Below are 7,555 nucleotides of genomic sequence, written 5' to 3'. Positions count from 1 at the left end.
GGCAAACTAGTGCCTTCCAGATGTTTTGGACTACAACTCCAACAGGCTGGATCTGAGTAGGGTTGAAATACATCTGTATTTTCCTTGACATAACACATAATACTGTGGGTGGAAGCAGTGTCCGGGAGGAAATGGAAAGAAAAATGTCCGAGAAAATCCGGACGTATGGCAACCTCTGTTGACAGTATTGATTTTGCCAACTTTCCTTAAAATTAGTTCAAAAATACCTCAAAAACATCTTTTTGTGATTTTGCCAAAAAACAACAACACCCCAGCAACCCTAGCTGATGGGAGGGGTAATTCAAAACTTTTTGCAGACCACCAGGTTGGCAAAAGCTGCATTACATTAGCAATTATACCATGTACACCTTTTCTGATAACCATGGTAGAACAAATGGATGAATTTGAGTAAGCAGTATATCTGCCTCGCTATATATTTTCGCTACTAGTGATTTCTGTTACATGTGCAAGATCCAGGTTGGTGTGGTGATTATAAACTACTTCTCCGCAGATGAAAGGTAAGTTATAGCTACTGCAACATTATTGCTAAAATTACCATTTGAATGATAAGCAATTTGGGGAGTAATTATAGTGCGCACACTACATTCAATGCATTCTGATATATGGATAATTACTCCTGGTAATATGCTTTAGTTAGATATTACAACAACAATAACAATTTATTGCAAAATTAATTCCTTGGCACAATTTAACATTTATTAACAGGAAGTCAAAGTGACTTGGTTTATCGGGGGCCACTTGTAAGTTGCTTTCCCCTGTTCATGTGCTAATTGGTTATTATAGGTCGCTTTAATATTTTTTAGTTTAAATTAATTTGGTTTCAAGGTGCATTTGTGATTTTTTTAAAAAAAGAAGACATGATATTTACAACTCATGTGGTTTTATTTAGGTAAAAAAATAGTAAGGTAATGCAATCATCTTTGGTAATAGAATGATGGATGAATGGAAAACATTTTTTTTAAAAAAATCAGGTCAATGGTACAGATGATTAGTGCATTGTTAATCAAGTTCTTCAGATTGCCATCAAAAGCTTTATCTCTTTCACTCAGACTGGTGAGAGGATCATGAATATTAAAGAGATTCAAATCGATCTGCACTCATATAATATGGAGCACTACAAATGAAAAGGATAAATGAACCCAGGCTGTGACTCTGTGTATAGCTATATCTTTTGACTAGATGGCAAACCCTAATCAATTTCTGGACTGATATTAGGCTTCATACACAGCAAGTCCATGGAGATATAAACTTTTTTTTTTTAATGCTCTGTGTATTTTGTGGATGAATTATTTAGTTTAAATTGTACACCTTAATTCCAAGTACATTTACTTGGGGGGAAAAATTTGCTAAACTCAATGAGGTTTAATTTCTTGAGTCACCTACTGTAATCTGGGCCTTCTTTTGGTACTGGTCCAGACCAAAAGAAAAAGAAAATAACTCAAGCTTGTTGTTACTGTGCTGTGCAAGCTCAGATCCCATTTCTTTGCTGCAGTCAAAAGCAACAGTTCAATGAAGATCGCAAAGAATACAAGGATAACTAAGACACGATAGGGGACACGGGTGGTGCTGTGGGTTAAACCACAGAGCCTAGGACCTGCTAATCAGAAGGTTGGCAGTTCAAATTCCCGCGACGGGGTGAACTCCCGTTGCTCGGTCCCTGCTCCTGCCCACCTTGCAGTTCAAAAGCACGTCAAAGTGCAAGTAGATAAATAGGTACCGCTCCAGCAGGAAAGTAAATGGCATTTCCGTGCGCTGCTCTGGTTCGCCAGAAGCAGCTTAGTCATGCTGGCCACATGACCTGGAAGCTGTACGCTGGCTCCCTTGGCCAATAAAGCGAGATGAACGCCGCAACCCCAGAGTCGGTCACGACTGGACCTAATGGTCAGGGGTCCCTTTACCTTTACCTAAGACACGATATATTATTTACAAGGGAAATGAGCAACAATAAAGGTCACATGGCTCTGTTTGACAACTGAGTTGAGTGCTTGGGTAGTGTGATCCTGTATGTGTTTACTCAGACTTAGGTCCGGATGTGTGCAGTGGGGTTTTCCATCAGGTAGGTTTGCATAAGATTATGGCCTAAGAGTCTCAGTGCCAAGCTGTAAACGGCGTTTCCATGGCAGCACTGGTGCTGGCTCGCCAGCTGCAGCTTTGTCACGCTGGCCACGTGACCTGGAAGTGTCTTCGGACGGCGCTGGCTCCCGGCCTCTTGAGCGAGATGAGTGCGCAGCCCTAGAGTCGGTCACGACTGGCCCGTATGGGCAGGGGTACCTTTAGCTTTACCTTTATGGCCTAAGAGTCTCAGTGCCAAGCTGCTTGGGAGCAGGAGACTTAAAAGAACATCATGCCTCTTAATATATGCAATCAAATAGTGTACTCTGTAGGAGAGAGCCTCCTGAAGAAAGCAGGAGGTCCATCCCATATTATACAGGAATTGGTCTTTTAGTGTGCTGCCACCCAACCTTTGGAATCCCTTCCCATTACATGTTGAGCAGATTCCTTCTCGTGTTTTCAGCACCAGCTGAATACCTTCATATGATGAGTCTGGTGGATCAAGCCAGTGGTCCATCTACTTCATCATCCTGTGCTCATTGTGGCCAACCAGGTACCTGTGGGGAGCCTGCACATAAGTACAACAGAATTCTGTCTGCCTGCAGTTCCCAGCAACTGGCATTAGGCGGCGTAATGCCTCTGACAATAGAGGCAGAACATAGCTATCATGGCTTCCTTTTTCAACAAGCCTTTTAAGTGGAGATCCTATTCTTTATCCCAATCTGTATTGGAGCTATTTTCAAACTTCTTTTGTATATGGGATTGTTGTGATTGTTTCATTTGTGGAACTGTTTTTAATTATCTTTATAACTTGCTTTTTGGTTGTTACTCTTTTGTTCATTTTACGATTGGATATTTCATTGTTGTTGTCAGGGTTTCAGGGACAGAGAGCGAGGGGGAGGGGTCCCAGGGTGACGAGGAAGAGGACGACGATGACCCGAGGTTGTCAGTGAGTCCGTCAAGTGAATCCGAGGATTCCCAAAAGGGAGCCCCCCTGGTCAGGGCAAGGGGCAGTAGAGAGGGAAGCAGTCAGAAGCAGGGGAACGAAGAGGGAATCCCCAGTGGGGGTTGGAGATCGGGACCGGCCTCTCCGTCGGAACGGAGTGAAGGGGGTGGAGTTACCAGTGTGTCAGAAAGAGCAGAACAGGGAGCAGAGAGGGGAAGGAGTTCGGAGCAGAACATCCTGCCGGAAGGGGAGGAGTGTAGTACCGAGAGTGGCGTAACGGTCGAAAGGAAGGTCAGAGGCAACGTACGTGCGCCAAGTTCAAATGTGGAGGCGCGCGGAAATGAGGAGAGCCCTGAGGAGGAGCCTGGTCCCAAAGCACGAAGGAGGGGGGAGCAGGCGTCAGAAGACTCAGCCTCGGGGGAGTCCCGAAGGGAGGGAGCACAGGGGGGCAGGAAGACCCTGCGGAAAAGGAAGGAGAGGAAAAGGTGGAGCAGTACAAGCCTCTTAAGCTGGTGCAGGGGCGGGACTGACTCAGAGGGGACTTCAAACATCTAAGGGTAAAAGATGCTGAGCCACGGAGCTTGGATGTAACGACAACAATGTTCTTCAATAAAACCTTTTGTATATAACTTGGACTGGATTTTGGTCTCTTGTGAGCTGGGACCTCGGGTGGCTCTGACAGTAAGTCCCCTCTCAAAGAACGCAAAATTTTTTTTGCAAAGCTCACAAACGGTGACAGCCATGAGTGCGGAGGATCAGCTGACAGCACTACGAACTACAGTTTCCAAACTCACTGCTGCAGTCCTTGCGTCTCAGAAGAAGCATGACGAAATGGAGAAGCGCTGCCAGGACCTGCCAACAAGGTGGAAGCGTGCAAACAGGGAAGGGTTCCCAGGGTCCAGATCAGAGGGCATTGGACTTGGAAGGCGGGGGGGCAGCCTAGTCACCCACTTCGATGGGAACCTGAAGCACTACCCCAGTTTCAGAGCAGACGTTTTGTATGCATTACACTTGCTTCGTCATGACTTTAAAGATGAGGAGGAGAAAGTGGGGTTTATTGTTTCTCACTTGCATGGGCCGGCCAGAGACTGGTTGCGCAATTTGTGGCGTGAAGATGGCCCTGCCCGCCGCGATTCTGATGAATTCATTAAAGCGATGGATGCCTGCTTCCAGTCAACCGTAGATTTGGATCTTGCACGCAGGGAGATATTTGGACTGCGGCAAGGCAAAGCCACTGTGCGTCAGTACCATTCCAGATTTTTTGCTTTACTGACTGCGTTACGCTGGGAGAAAGACTGCACACCTGTGAGGGATTTGTTCTGGGAGGGTCTCAGCGATCCCATAAATGACGAACTTGCCAGGGGAGACAGACCTCAGACCCTGGAGGAGGTGGTGCAGAGGGCTCTGGCGATTGGGATACGTCACGAGGGACGTCCTTGGCACAATGAGGAAGAACGTCAGGTGCGTCCACCAGCGAGGACGTCTTCTTTCATCCCCAGGGAGTTCAGTCAGTCACATCCCTCGCCGCTAGGGAGGCAGGGGGAGGAGCCGATGGAACTTGGTGGTGCTAAGGCTCAAGCAACAGCCAGAGCCCCAGTTTCCGGTGCAGTAAAGGCGAAGCCTCCTAGAGGGACCAGGAAGTGTTACATCTGCGACAGTGCACTGCACATGGCGAAAGAGTGCCCCCAGAGGCTCCAGAAGCACACTGCAGCTTTAGCGACGGTAGCTGCAGAAGTGATCCAGGAAGAGGAACCTCAGGGAAACGACAATGCCTGGCTGCAAGCAGGATTGCTGGGGCTCAGCCAGGCGAATCTGTAGAACAGTCCCCAGCGTCTTTGCAACCCACAGACCCTTTACCACCCAAGCCAGCGGTGCAGCTCACTGCAACACTTCAGTTGCCAAATGGGACCACCCTAGAAGTGCCCCTCACGATCGATTCGGGGAGCAACGCCGATTTCGTGGGGATGCAATTCGTCAAGCAGCATCGCATAGCGCTTCTGCCCGCCACAACGCCTCTGAACGTAGTCACGGTGGATGGCAGGAAATTGCTAGGAGGGCAAGTTGTGCAACAGACACCTCCCATGGTGATGCGGATAGGAGATCACCGAGAAGTCATTAGCTTCAATGTCACCCAACTGTCTGACACGCCTATAGTATTAGGCATGAGTTGGCTGGAGAGACACAGTCCTGCTGTAGCGTGGTACCAACGCCAGATCACCTTTTGCTCATCGTACTGTGCTCAAAATTGCATCCAGTCCTGCCAGGAGGAGGGGGCTGAGCACCAGCTGCGACTTGGCATGGTGCAGGCAGTACCTAGCAAGTACGAAGGGTTCCTGGAGGTTTTCTGCGAGAAGGAAGCTGACCAGTTGCCGCCCCACAGACCTTATGATTGTGCCATCGACCTGGTGCCGGGGGCGCAGTTGCCGACTGCAAAACTGTATTCCATGTCTGAGGACGAGATGCAAGATCTCAGGGAGTTCATAGAGCACAATTTGAAGCGTGGATTCATCCGGGAATCGAAAGCAGTGGGGGGCAGTCCTGTGTTCTTTGTAAAGAAGAAAGACACGCCCCAAAAAAGACTCATTGTGGATTATAGGTTCATAAACAGTATGACCAAGCCCAAGGCCTTCCCCATGCCCAAGATAGATGATCTCCTAGCAACCGTGAGGAAGGGGAAGATCTTCACCAAGTTGGATCTGCGTGGAGCGTATAACCTCATACGCATCCGGGAGGGCGATGAGTGGAAAACGGCCATGTTCACGCCTCTGGGCACGTATGAATACAGAGTTATGCCGTTTGGTCTCCAAAATGGATCTCACGTATTCCAAGCCTTTATGCATCACGTGCTAGCGGGACTCCTCTACAAGAAATGTGTGTGTTTCCTCGACGACATCCTGATCTTTTCGGAGACGGAAGAGGCCCACGAGAGGGACGTAAAGGAAGTCCTGCAAAGACTACGGGAGAACAGGCTCTACGCCAAGTTAGAGAAGTGCCAGTTTGATGTGACGGAGGTGGATTTCCTGGGCTACAAGCTGTCCGACAAGGGGCTGGCCATGGACAGCGTCAAGGTCCGCGCGGTGTTGGACTGGAAGAGCCCACGCAATCGGAAGGAAGTCCAGAGATTCGTCGGCTTCGCCAACTTCTACCGCAAATTCATCAGAGGTTTTGCAAAGGAGACAGCAGCGATCACGGACACTCTGAGTTCCAAGAAGAAGAGGTTCGTGTGGACGGAACAGGCGGAGCGCTCTTTTCGGAAGCTTAAAAGCCTTTTCGCCTCCGAGGAGCAGCTGCTGCACGTGAATCCAGGCAGGCCCATGCGAGTAGAGACCGACGCGTCAGACAGGGCGGTTGGAGCCGTGCTCCTGCAAGAAGATCCACATGGGAACTGGAGACCCGGTGCCTTTTACTCCCGAAAGCTCAGCAAGGCGGAGCAAAACTACACCATATGGGACAGAGAGCTGTTGGCCATTCACGCAGCGTTCAAAGCGTGGCGACACTTCCTCATAGGAGCCAAGCACACAGTACAGGTCCGCACGGATCACAAGAACCTAGAGTATTGGCGCACGGCGAAGCTCCAAAGCCAGAGACACATGCGCTGGGCGGAATTCTTCGCGGATTTCGACTTCCGGATAGAGTACATCCCCGGAGATTCCAATGTTATAGCCGATGCGCTATCCAGGAAACCGCAATATCTCGATGAAGCGACACCAGTAGCAGCCAGGCACATTTTCGCACCGCAGGCGTGGTCGTGCGCTGCCATCACAGTAGATCTGGACGCGGTGCGACGCGCGTTGCAAGTGGATCAGTTCGCACAGTCCAAAATGGAGGAGTTGCGCAGAGGTGTGCAGAGTGGCGAAGATTTCCAACTACGCGACGGGCTGCTAACTCGCAAAGGTGCCCTCTACGTGCCAAGCGACGAGCTTCGCGCAAAGGTTCTGCAGCAGTTGCACGACGCCCCCAGTGCGGGCCACTTCGGCAAGGAGAAGACAATAGAACTGGTGGCAAGGGACTTTTGGTGGCCTCGGATGCATGGAGAGGTAGCGGATTACGTCGCCAGGTGTGACACTTGTCAAAGGTCCAAGCCAGTACACCAGAAGCCAGCGGGGCTGTTGGAACCGCTGGAAACGCCACAGCAACCGTGGGAGAGGGTAGCCCTGGACTTCGTTACTGACCTGCCCAGCTCCAGAGGGAAGACGGCGGTACTGGTGGTTGTGGACCTGTTCACCAAGATGGCGCACTTCATTCCGTGCGCAAAGGTGGCGACGGCGGAACAGACTGCCAAACTCTTCATTGATCACGTGTTCAAGGTGCATGGGCTGCCGCAGTCCATCCTGTCCGACAGGGGCCGCCAGTTTGTTTCCAATTTTTGGCAGAAGCTTTTAGGTATCCTGAACGTCAAGATCAACCTTACGTCGGCGAGACACCCACAGACCAACGGCCAAGCTGAGAGGGTCAACGCGATCATGCAGCAGTACCTGAGATGTTACGCCAATCAGCGACCCGCAGCTTGGGTGGACTACCTGCCGATGGCAGAGT

The 7,555-nt window shown here is 49.8% G+C and overlaps 1 long non-coding RNA gene across 1 annotated transcript in view; it reads left to right on the top strand.

Moving 5' to 3' along the window:
• The window catches only part of LOC310845126, a 260,829-nt gene that overhangs the window by 178,379 nt on the left and 74,895 nt on the right, over nucleotides 1-7,555 (top strand). The window lies entirely within an intron of this gene.

Source organism: Podarcis gaigeae, assembly GCF_964106915.1.
Source record: "Podarcis gaigeae genome assembly, chromosome: 5".
NCBI classification, from domain to species: domain Eukaryota; kingdom Metazoa; phylum Chordata; class Lepidosauria; order Squamata; family Lacertidae; genus Podarcis; species Podarcis gaigeae.
This window is presented reverse-complemented; position numbering and strand designations above follow the sequence as displayed.